The following is a 13,391-nucleotide window of genomic DNA, read 5'->3' on the forward strand; positions in this document are numbered from 1 at the left end:
TATGCAAAAGAAGATGGAAATATTCATGGCTGAATTGCGTGAATTAAAGATATTTGCCCCATCCTCTGAGCCAGCTGTTTGTTTAAGATTGAGAGGATGGTGAATTCTCATTGTGTCCTCATCCCAGGACAAGCACATCCGAGTTCCGCATGTCTCTTCTGCTAGAGAAGGGCAAGTATCTGCCACTTGACTTTTTGCTTCTTTCTCTCGGAGGAGGTCAGCATTTTCTAACCAAGTGTCCTTCAGTTGCTTCCCTGCAAGCATTTCAGCGTTACTGTGCTGACCTCTCTTTAAGAGTCTTTCCACTTCAGAATCATAGAGATATATTTGGGTACAGGGTTAGGAAAGGCCCTTCTGTGGGTATATAATAAAGCCTCATTAATGAGGTTGGTCAAAAATCTAACATCAAACATTTTTGTCTTTGGAGTTTTGGGCAAACTTTGAGAACTATATCTAAGTAAACAATCCACAGGCTTTAGAAAAGCACATAGTTGAATTAATTTCTCAGATATTTATTGTGATCATGTCAATGGGGTCTTGATCCTATCTTGCTCAGCAATATAAGAGGACAAGGAGAAAGTGCCTGGCACAGAACAAAGACTCAGTGATGCCCTAGGGTTTCCTCTCTTGGAGCTTCACGAATATTCCTATCTAGCAAGAAGACTTAATAACAAACAAACAAACCCCCCACCCCAGTGCAATAAGACAAAGTACAGAAAATACCATAACAGAGGGCCAAACACTACATTATGGGAAATCAAAGTAAGGCAGGCTCTCTGTGATTCAGAGATGCTTGTGTGGCTAAGGTGGCATTTGCTCTGAGTGGTGAAGAAAGTAGAATTTTCATACACAGGCAGGTTGGATGGTGTACACCTGAAACAAGGGTTTTAATGGGAGCCCACTGATATCCTGAACTGCCTTGGCATGCCAGGGATGGTGGAATTCAAGGAACTCTAAGGACTGAGGAATTCCTGGTGACTTTTTAATCCAAGAGAGGAAGAAGTGTGGGGTGACAAGCACTAAACTACCCAAGAAGAACAATAATAAAGAGGGGAGATGCTAATTGACCCTCACACCATTGCAAAGATGGCGGCACTCACAGCCAATAAGGAGGGGATATGCTAATTGATTGCCCTACCCTCAAAGATGGTGCCCTTAGCCACAAGATGGTGGCACCCGGTCCTCTTATCCCCTCCAGGGTGGCAAGTCGTGCAGCAAAGCTGGGCCCAGGTAGGCCCAGCTGCTCTGTAAGCCTTCCTCCAGAGTCCCCAGTCCCCTCAGCTCCCCAACTACACAGGGCCAACCCAAGGTGCAGGCAAGCCTTGGATGGTGGCTGTCCAGCTGCTGAGGGCCTGCACAAGGCACAGGTTGGTGGCTGCCTCAATGCCCAGGGCTATCTGAGGCTCAGGTAACCAGGGCCAACTGAGGCTTGAGCTGCAGGCAGTGGTAGCAGCAGAGGTGTGATGGGGTGTTGTCTTCCCCTGATTGCTGGGTCGCCTCCAGCCCCTGAGGGCTCCTGGACTGTGAGAGAGGGTAGGTTGGGCTGAGAACCACCCTCCCCCCACCGAGTGCATAGCAGACTGGTTCTCTAGTCTACTATGATAGATTAACCTGTTGTATTTATAAGACATATGGGGGAGGGGGGAGAGGAAGGCTGAGGATTGGTAAGGTGGTAAGGAAGAAATTTCCTTGAAGTCCAGGTCAGGGCTACTGAGGACTTCAACCAGGACTGTAGTTGAGGAACAAGGAAGAGAGTGGAATTTCTGTGTAGGAGGTGCTTGGGGCTGGCAGTCATCTTTGAGGAGATACCTAGGGTACTTAGCTTAAAATGGGTTTGCACAGCCAGCTCAGGTTCTACCTTAGATTACATCTTATTTACAGAAGGTAGGTGTGTGTGTATGTGTTGGGGGTGTGAATGGAGATAATGGATGGAAAGGGCATAAAGCCCCTCCAAGGTACATTTCAACATTGTCACTGGAAGAGAGGATAGATGTGAGCTTGAAATCAAAATCTCTCACTTTCAATATGTCTCAATTAGGTCTCAGTTTTCTCTTTCCTCCCCTGCAAAATGAGAATTGACCTAATGTTTCCTCCCCTGCAAAATGAGAATTGACCTGATGTCACTGTTAATGTTACCATTTTATAGATTTTGTACTCATCTCTGTTAAAGATCTTGCCAATTTTTGTGGTTTCATGGCTACCACCAGAGACTCAAGAAGCCAAGATGGTTGTAGCTGTGTCTTGGAGGTGGAATTTCTGAGAAAACCTAACTGGGCTAGGCTGCCATGACTTCTGCTTTCCTAGAATTTTGTCCATTCCCCTAAAATTCTTGCTGTCTTAGTGCTACATACAATCTGTCACATATTCCAAATTGAATTAGAGTTGTTGTCACTTAGGATGCACATGATCTATTGCAATAATATCAAGTCCATTGCAATAATGTTAAGTAAGGAGTTTGTATTTTATGCTGACCCATGGAAGTACCAGCTACAAATTCTGCACACTGTTTCCTGTTGCTCCAAACACCTGCTTTGGAGCAACAGGAACCAGCTTGAAATGCCAGATCAGAAAGGCATAAGACCTGTCCTTAGAGATCAACCATTCTGTGGAAAGAAGACTCCCACATGTTAGAGAAAGTTACAACTGTCTACATTCTCGCAGGGCAACCCTCCAGCTGCCCCTGCATTTTGCTAATCTTGAAGTTATGTGGTTTTGTATGAGACTGGTTTTGGAAAGTGGTCTGTGAGAGGAAGTGATGTCAGTTCCAGGCTGGCATGTTAGGAGTTAACCTGGAACTATCCATCATACTCTCCCCCTGCCACATCCCTCACATAAGTCCACAAAAAGGAAAGAGCCAGAATCCCCTAGTCACTGCTTAACATGGACTGCATTGGAGAGCTGACAAACTCTCAGCAGACTTCATGTGAATAAAAACCGAGCTCTTATCTTTTAAGCCACTAAAATTTGGAAGTGGCTTAAATTTGCAAAATTAGCTCATCTTACTTAGTGCGCTCTAACAAAAGAATGTATGGTGAAAGCCAAGAGGTGGGAGTGAGCTATGGAGTAGAGAAGGAACACTTTATAGTAAGCCAGGGATGAAAAGACAAGAAGGGTTTGGACAAACAGATGGAAAGAAGGAGGGACTGTCAGCTGGGAGGACAGTCGGAGAAAAGGCACAGAGACCGTAACACACTCAGTGTTTACTGTGGGCCACTGGCTGGAACCACAGTTGAATATCTTGAAGCCCCACGTGAAGGTGCTTATTTATTATTAAAAATCCAGAGAGTGATTCCATGATCTTCCTCGGTGCTAATTTGCTCCATCCCCAAACTTCTCCCTTCAAAATTCTTAAATTGGATCCAGTCTGTCTTTTGTAACATAAGGTCTTCTTGTTGTTGGAATAAAAAACACAGTTGCTCCCTATCACCCATAAAATATTGCTTCATTAACTTGAAGACTGTAATTAACTACATATCAGCCTTCTGGCTCCAGGCAAATATCCATAATTCCTTTAGTCTTTCCTCACAGTCTGCTTCTAACCTGTTAATCATTTTTTCCTGCCCTCTTGCCATCATCAGTAGAAGGAAAAAAAGCCCTTTAAATAGAAGCTAATCATCCATTTCACTCTATTAGGCATTTTACTGATGGTCTCACAGTAGACTACACCAGATACAGATACACACTCAAACATGCACACACATGTAAACACATCCTGTGTTTATGAAAAATTTTAAAAGATAGATTAATTGTCTATACAAGCAGGGAGAGAGATTATTTATTTCACAAATGATTTAACGTGATCATTTTAAATAACAAACTCTCTTAGTGCCTTTAAAACTGAGATTTAATGTGTCCCCCTCTAAAAAATGCTTACAATTGTTTATTTTATGAAGGAACTGGCTGCAAGCAGAAGTCCGTTTATACAAAGAGCTCCCTGTCTTCTGAAATAAATATTATGAAATATAGTTGTAGGAAAATAAACAAATGAAAATATGGGAAAAGGCCTCAATCTGCTAAGTGTGATGGGGCATGTTTGGAGGAAGGGAGATGAAAGGTGCTGCTGGGGAAAGAGGGGTGATCTGGACTGAAGAAGGAGGTTTGCTCTTCTCATAGAAAGAGAGATGAGTGAATAACTGAGGTGGAGGCAGGTGGGAAGGGAGAAGAGTACTCAATACAAACATATGGCCATCACCACGCATTGTTTAGTACAGTGTGTTAGTCAGTGCAAGCTAATTTATGCTGCAGTAACAAACTCCTGTCCTGCAGGAGTCTATGTGGCAATTAGATCCAAGGGTTTTAGGTATAGTGTATTTAAGAATCAATTGATAAATGTATTACAACTCCAGTGACTCTTGACTAGGTCTATAGTGGGCCCAGGGATTAACATTTTAACAAAACTCCAGGTGACTCCCTGGCTGGTACCAAGGGAACAGAAAGATACACAGGAGCAAGAAACAACAAAGCAGCTTGTGGCTGCAGTCTTGTCTTGAGGATAAAAGAAGGGCCTCCATTATACCTGGGAGGCCAGGGATGGTTCCAGAAGCAATGGTAGTAAAGGAAATAAGTCTTAGGAAGCAGACAGGGATATGCCTTTCTCAAAATGGCACCCATGTGAGGCAGTGGCTCACCTATAGATTGCAAATTCCTAGAGGATGGAAGATGAGATGGGCCTGGGTCACTATGGTTTCTCAACATCTACCACAGTATCCAGCACATAATAAATGCTCAATAAGCATTAAATTGAAGTGAAAAGTAACTCAGAGCCCTGAAAGGTATGGGTAAATGTGAGGAAATGGAGGAAATGGTAGAGGAAGAAACTTGCAGAGGATGGATGTTCCAATAATTCTATGAGTAGAACAAGTTGTGGAATAACTTTTGCTTTTGGGTGTTTGTTTCTATCAGCAAGTCTAGAATGGCCAAAAACAAAAACAAAAACAAAAAAACAAAACAAAACAAAATACTTTTCACAAGGGCCAGAAGGACCAGATCATGTTCTGATTTTAGGAGAAAAATTGGAAAAGTGAGTTTTGCCAATTGCTTAAACGAATGATTTATCTGACATAGACCTGATGTGAAGTTCCCTCAACTATCCTGGGTCTTGATCAACTCTGGGTTCTACAGGAACCCCACCTTCCAGGTAATAAACCATATGGCTCTAGATTTGTCCTTTTTAAAGGTCACTTATGCCAAAGAATTTGGTCACCCATGCCCAAAACAACTGAAGAGGAAGTGAATAAATCTAGTAGCTAATGCATAATTTCATTAAAGATTAGACCCCCCCCCAAAAAAAAACCCCCAAAAACAACCTCTAAAATATGATTATTTATCCCAAACAACCCACTGTTATTTGATTAACTGCTCTATGTACATTCAAGAATTGAGGTGAGCTTCTGTGACTTTCTCAGTGGAGACATTTTTTGCTTTTTCAGTCCTGACGTTTATGAAAGCAGAGGCCTTCCATTTTGCCGAATGCATAATGCGTGGAAGGCAGTAAGGGTAAATGAAAAACACAAGACCATCCACTCTTAAACCACACATAAATCTCAGCCTTAGGCTCGCGTGATTACTTATTCCTCTCATTTGGGCTTGTTAAGTAATTACTACGTAAATTATTAGGATAATGTAATATGCATGACTTTAAGGAATGACAAATTATAGCTAACTTTCTTAATTTGTTGCCATAGTTACATTTCTAGGAATTCTAAATTGTTCCTCTTACCCTGTATAAATTACTGCCGCCCTGCTATTTATTTAGCTATGATTGGCTAAACCATAATTGCATGTTAGTAAAAGGACTCCAAGTCCACTATGGAAAGCCTTGCCTTGATTTCTCCTTCAGGGTCCAGCAAGCACGGAGTCCAGGTGGATACAGGGTTTGAGTGGCCTCAGTCAGAAGATAAGAAGGCCTTGAAAAGAAAACCAGCATGGGGCAGCCCATCTTTATCTAGCACTACCTTTTTTTCCTCTTGGTTACCAGTTGGCATTTACTAACCATAAAAACTAAAGAAGGATGATCTCTGCCATATTAGATTGATCTTAAGGAAAAGTATGAGTATCATTTTTATTTTCCATAAAATATTAAAGAATATATTAGTCAAATCTGTGCCTAGAGGGCTAGACCAGGCAGAAGACAAGGGAATGTGCTAGAATGGGGTTGTCCGATTATCCATCTGTGGATGGCAAGACTAATTTTTCTCACCACACTACTTGCTCGTTCTGTCTTTTCAAGGATGGGAAAAGATATATGAGTCATATAGATCAAATGAAAACAAAACAAAAGTAAGAGTGAGGAAAATAATTTAAAACAACAGAACTCAATGTGAAAGGCCCTAGAAACAGTAGACTTCAAGGAAAAATGCATTAAATATTATAAAAGGACATTTCATTTTGGTAGTAGGTATAACATTTGAGATGATTAAAATATACTTTTTTTTTTAAAACATAGCTATTAGAAATAGGAAAAGTTAACAGAAAACGATTAGTGTGAGAGAAAACGTAATTCCTTAAGGATCTATGTGTTTTAATGATTAAACATGTGAATAATTAAAAAATTAAGATTAGATACATTAGTATATATATATATATATATATATATATATATATATATATACATACACACACACACACTTCTATCATATCCTTGTATCTATAGTCCTTTTTAAATTTTAATCTAAGCTACAGATAACCCACCTCCTTATTAAGCATCTACCAGGCCTTGAAGGAAACTAATTTTCTAAGTCAGAAGTTGTAGGGTTCATATTTCTGATCACAAAGCAAATAATAACAATGATTATTATAAATGCTTAAAAGGCCCACTTACATGGAAATTAAAAACTATAATAAGGTTTTGAGTCAAAGAGGAAATCACAATCATAATTATAGGTCATTTAAAAAATAATGACAATAAAATAATGCCTTTCAACTCTCATGGAATGCAGTTAAAGTAGAGTGAGAGATAAATGTGTACATTCATGTACTTACATTTTAAACAAGAAAGGATATAAATAAACACATTTTTGCTTCAACTGAAGAAATGTTCTAATGTTCAGTTTAAGCAATCAGAAATTCCCCTTCTGGGCAAGGAGGTCTAGGGGAGGAAAGAAAGAAGGGATGGAGAGCCAGGACTAGAATCTAACTGGCTGTAATTGGTCCACAGAGTCTGCAAAGATGGAAGTAAGGGAGGAGTGGGGAAATCTCAGATTATTTACATAAAATTCCTGGTCCTTGATGTTTGCCCAACAAAACCTGCTTCTCTCACTTCTTTAGTCAGTGGGAACTTTTTATTTTTTTGCATCCCTTCCTACTACACATGCCAGGCTGAGGGAGGATTGTTTAGAGGGAGCTTCCAATCTGACTAACTGCCCAATGTGTGTACACTCACATTCCACAACAACCTGTAATTACAATTAATAGTAGACACCAACCCCAGGCACAATTAATTCAAGCAAAGAGGCATATCCAATGGATGAGCCTTTCTAAGATGACAAATGGATTTAAGTAAATTAATGCTTGTAAAGTGAGTACCTAGCTGCACAACCCAAATGCTCAATGAATATTAACTATTAGACCACGATTTTTCATTTCATATATTTGTGTCTATAGAAAAACTGTAAAGCTATTACAGTTAGTAATAGAGTTCAGTAAGGTGACCGAATAAAAAGCAAATAGACAAAAATAAATATATTTACTATCGCCTACCAATATGCTTAAAGATAGAGTGAGAAAATCCTATCCAGGGAAGTTGCAAAAATGAAACAAAGCAGATTATAGCAAAGAAGAAACTTGGTAGCAAATATAATATGAAATGTGTAAGACTTCTAGGAAGAGAAATATAAAACTTTACTGAGAAAAATACTAATGAATAATGGAAAAAGATAATATATCTCTTGATTGGAAGACTGAATATTCTAAAAGTAAATTATTCTCAATTTGAGGTGCATTTAAGCATAACGTAAGAAAAATATTAATGGGATTTTTGTGGGGAGAACTTTTGGATCATGATTTTAAAGTTTATCTAAAAAAATTATTTAACATTAGAAAATGTAAATTAAAATCCAATGAGATATCTCTGAACACCTATATAACAGCTAAAATAAAATAAAAAAATTGCCCTGGTTGATGTGGTTCAGTGGATTGTCCATTGCATGGAAGGGTTGCTGGTGGGATTCCTGTTCATAGCACATGCCACAGTAGAAGGCATGCAGGAGGCAACCAATGGATGTTTTTGGTTTTGTTTTTTTCTTTCTCTCTCTTCCTCTCCATTTCTCTCTCTGTGTCAAGGATACATATGTATTGCCAGAAAGCTGTTCAGAATAGGTATCAATTCACATTCCCATCAGCTGTTTGGAGAACTTTGATATCATCATACTAGTACACCACCCAGCATTATCATCTAATAGAGGCCCGGTGCATGAAATTTGTGTATGGAGGGGGGTTCCCTCAGCCCAGCCTGCACCCTCTCCAATCCAGGACCTCTTGGAGGATGTCTAACTGCCATTTAGGCTTTATCTCTTCCCTCCCCTGTGGGATCAGGCCTAAACCAGCAGTTGGACATTGCTCTCACAATTTGGGACCGCTGGCTCCTAATCGCTTGCCTGCCTGCCTGCCTGCCTGATCACCCCTAACCACCTCTGTCTGCCAGCCTGATGCCCCTAACTGCTCCCTTGCTGGTCTTGTCACCCCTAAATGCCTCTACCTGCTGGCCTGATTGCCCTCTAACTGCCCTCCCCAGCTCACCTGATCACTCCTAACTGCTCTCCCCTGTTGGCCTGATTGCTCCTGTCTCTGCCTTGGCTCCTGCCACCCAGTCTAATTAGCATATTACCCATTTATTAATATAAATTTATTTCTTAATCCATTTAATAGGCAAAAGAATATTTTTGTTAATTTAATTTTTATTTTTAAATTATTTTTTCTATTTTGAAATAATTATAGACTCACAAAGAAGGTATAAGAAATAATGCTGAGAGATCCCTTGTGTTCTTTTTTTTCATGTTACCTAATAGTAACATTTTACAAGCCAATATTATCGTCGCTATTGATGTAGTCAAGATACAGAACATATTCATTACCACAAGGATCCCTTATGTGTCCTTTTATTGACACCCTCCTTCCCCACTCCTCCCTTATCTGTGTCCTTCATCCCTGGAAATACTAATATAATCTTTAATATAATACTAATATAAATACTATAATATAATTTTGTCTTTTCAAGTTTTATGTAAATGGAATTATAGAATGTGACCTTTTGGGAATTAGCTTTTTCTACTCAGCAGAGTAGAAAAATTCTCTAGTGATTCACTCAGGTATCAAGAGCTTGTTCCTTTTCACTGCTGAGCAGTATTCCAAGTATGGAACATAATGTAAATGGAAGCACTTCTTAGTATTTTCTAATTTTGTAAAATAAGAATGATCCTTCCAGGATAAGAAGGAGAAGCAAGACTTCATTAAATGCATGGGGCGTAACCAAGGAAGATTATGAGTTGGAGGGGTCATATTTGGCACACAATTAATCTATATCTATAAAAGCCTAAGTGACCGGCTGACCAGCTGATCAGCTGACGGGCCAGTAGCTATGACATGCACTGACCACCAAGGGGCAGACGCTCAATGCAGGAGCTGCTGAGCTGTGGTGACTTGGCAGCTGCATTTCTCAGGTAATGCACCTGGAACTAGAGAGAAGGATGCCAATTCCAAGGTGCGTCACCCACAAACTAACTACCCTCTCCCATTATGGGAACCCTTGGGAGATATCTGAGAGATGGTTTCAGCCCGATCCCTGCAGGCCAGTCTGAGGGACCCCACCAGTGTATAAATCTGTGCACTAGACCTGTAGTTGGAAATAAAGTCAAACTGCATTTGTTTATAACTTACTGCATGCCCCTTTAACATATTGACCTACAAGGAAGACATTTCCCCCATTTTGTGTAAGATAGACCCAGCCCAGCAAGGTTGGGTGACTTGCTGAGAGACACCCAGCAGGTAGGTGACAGAGTAGGAACAGACCTTCCCATCCCATGCTAATTCTGCTGCTACTCTTACTATGGTACCACTTGTTACTTTAGAATTTGTCCAAGTAGATGTGATCAGGTTATAGCTGGTGTGACTCCTCCTAGACAACAGGTGTGAGTGTATTAGCTCAGTTAAAAAGAAAAGCTAGCTTGATGAACACTTTCCTAGACAACAGGTGTGAGTGTATTAGCTCAGTTAAAAAGAAAAGCTAGCTTGATGAACACTTTACTATTAGAAATAAACAAAGAGTTTAGAATCCAGTCTCACAGACATACAAAAAGGTGAAAGCTACTGGTGGCATTGCTTTCACTGATGATTTGTAATGGCAGCATCAATTGAAAGCTTTATTATACACCTGATTCAGCCTATGAAAACAAAGCCAAAGCTTTGAGTATGTCTGATCAGGAACAGGGAAGTGCGTGGATTCTGGAATGCCTGTAAAATTTTGTCTTCCTCATGCTTTGGGCATTAGGAATATTGGAATAGAGAGAAGGGAAAATGAAGGAGATGGTGAAGGGGCATTTGACATTTTTCTTGTGCTTCAATCAATCCTCCTATCATTTCTCTCTTCAACCTGAACCCCTGTATCTTTCAGCTGCATTTATGTCCTAAACCCATCTCTCCTTGGCCCCCAGACCCGGTTCTGTCAGTGAGTACATTTCCCCCCATGATCAGTGATGCCCACAGCAGCTTCTGCACATTAAAGTAAAGTTTAATTCAGAACTTTTCCATGTTTTATATTTTTTATATTTGTCAAAATCATGATACTGTCGGTATTATAATGGTTTCAACAGTTTGCAGTGAATGAAAATCAACTAAGTTCCTGCTCTAAAAAGACAGGTGACTTTTCTGTCTGTCTCTCTGTCTCTCTCTATATGTGTGTGTCTCTCTTTCTCATCCAACAATATCTTGAGGCACATAAATATAGGAGAACATCAGCTGAAATATTTGGAACTAAACACATTCCAACACTTTGTAGGATAATTGTTCTTTGCCTATGATAGTACTTGGCAGAATTCAGTGGCTCAAATTAGTTGAAACCTTGGAGACAAGAACTGTGCACGTCTTGGTCAGTGTTGCTCCTGAGACCCAGCACAGAGCCTAACATATTATTTGAATGACTAAATGGGTTTCCAACCTCCACTTCTGCAACAACCTGGGTTGAAGGTGGCATTTCGTGAAATCTGCTTGAGAGGCAGTGTGGCCTGGTGGGGAGGAGTCAGATCTGGAGGTCATACACATTGGGTTCAAAACCCAGTTTTACACTTACTAACTGTGCAATCTTGGGCACATTACTGAACCCCTCTGAGCTTCAGTTATCTTACAAGTAAAAAGGGGTAAATAATGTCATGTAGGGTGTTATAAAGATGAAATGACTCACATACATAAACCATGAAAGAAGTGATGCTGGCCCAGGGTGAGTACAAACTCTACACACAGGGCAGTCCATGCAGTGGCTGAACAGCTGTCTCTATTTCCAGGGTTTTCTTTCTGGGTCAGCCAAAGCCACTCCCTCCCCAACACCCATACTCTCTCTCTGGAGCTACACTGTCTTAACTGCTCTCTCATGAAAACACTCCTCAGATGTCTGAACAAACCTATTATGACCCAGGTTATGGGTTGATTTATATCCCCCACTACCGCAAATGTGACCTAATTTAAAAGTAGGTCATTGCAGCTATAATTAGTTAAGAGGAGGTCATACTGGAGTATAGTGGGCCCCTAATCCAATGACCAGTGACCATATAGTGAAAGGGAAGGTGATGTGACAAGAGAGATACAAAGAGAATGCTATGTGGAGATGGAGGTAGTTATTGGAGTAATACAGTCGAAAACTGAGGAACATCTGGGAAGGACTCTCCTCTGGAGCTTCCCGAGGGAGCATGACCTTGCTAACACTGTGCTTTTGAACTTCTAGCTGCTACAGTTGTGAGAGAATACATTTCTGTGTGTTTGAGCCACCCAGTTTGTGGCTCTTGTTACGGCAGCCTCAGGAAACTAATACACCCAGTCTGCTCATCTCTTCCACAGACTTCACGTCCCAGGGCCCTTCATCTATTTTTAACTTTAAAAAAATTCCAAGGAGAACATACAGGACCTGACTGCTTTTTGCTCTGGACTATTTCCAGATTTCCTCCTCCTCCCGATCATCTTCTGGGTTCTCTGAAATGTGTCAGGCTGTTTCCTGGCCAAGACCTAGGGCAGGAAAGGGCTGTTGAATGAATGCACAGGCCACCGAGCCATGTGGCCACCAGCCTGGCCCTTGGCCAGTTCAGCAGTCACAGGGCCTCCTGCTCTGACCTCTGACCTGTGCTGGCACAGTGGAACAAGTGCCTGGGGGGTTCTGGGAAAGCCATAGGGAGGAGCATGGCCTCAAGCACGTGTGACATTTCAGCTTTGCCAGGCCCAGCAGTTGTTGTGTGGGGTCATCTTTTGTTCCCTCTGTAGCCTGTGAGCCCGCCTGAAGGAGGTGACAGCAGCTTTGTGACCCCCGCAGGCGCTGTGGGGTCAGGGCCAGGAGAAAGAACTGCTCTGACACCCAGCTCATTACAGGGCTTAGAAGTCAGGTCCAGTCCATTATAAAGGCTGCTCCAAGACCCGCTTCCGCACAGTGTTGGAAACCAGAAATGAATAGATGCCTTTCTATGGGGGACTGTGGCAGGGGTAGGCTGGCCAAGAAAATGATCTCCAAAGAGGTAGCGATGAAAGAGTATTCTGCTTGGTTTGAGGCCCTCTGATCCTCTGTGCCTGATCTCTGAACCTTGCAGCTCCAGTGCCAATCAAAGGCAGGCTCATCAAGGGAGGACTTGGTGGGAGAGGTCACAGCCTGCTGGGGGAGGGAGCAGGACCGTAGACCCTGCTGGAATCGCTTGGGAGTTTGAAAGGAACTCCGTTGATGCAGAGGAGCTGGGCTGGAGCTCCAGGTGTAGTTCATCCCCACAGCAAACCAAGAAGCCCCGCTTCTCCCTCCTCCCCCACAAGGTCATTAGGTCTGATAACTTGAGCTGGGGTCCTGGTATCTTATATTTAGTCAACTCTTCAAGTGATACTTCTGTGGCCAGTCCAGCAGATCTCTGCAGTTATTATTATTTTCCTAATGTGCCCAATATGGTGTTTTCCTAAATGTGATATGTCCTGGGAATAGCAACGGGGGGGCGGGCAGTGCTGCAATGAATGGTGTTCTTTAGAAACTGTTTTCCGGAGGCAGACAGGGTCTGTAAGGAACTGAATGACCAGGAACATCAGGGAGAGAGAGAAAGGCCTCAGGGCGAGACAGGAGCAGAGACAGGGAGATGTGAATGTGAGCCTGGCATGCAAGGGGACTTCTGGCTGCAGGAGAAAGGGAATGGCAGGGCAGTGTCCAATGACTAGCCTCACTT

Source organism: Pipistrellus kuhlii, unplaced genomic scaffold (assembly GCF_014108245.1).
Source record: "Pipistrellus kuhlii isolate mPipKuh1 unplaced genomic scaffold, mPipKuh1.p scaffold_m20_p_4, whole genome shotgun sequence".
NCBI lineage: Eukaryota > Metazoa > Chordata > Mammalia > Chiroptera > Vespertilionidae > Pipistrellus > Pipistrellus kuhlii.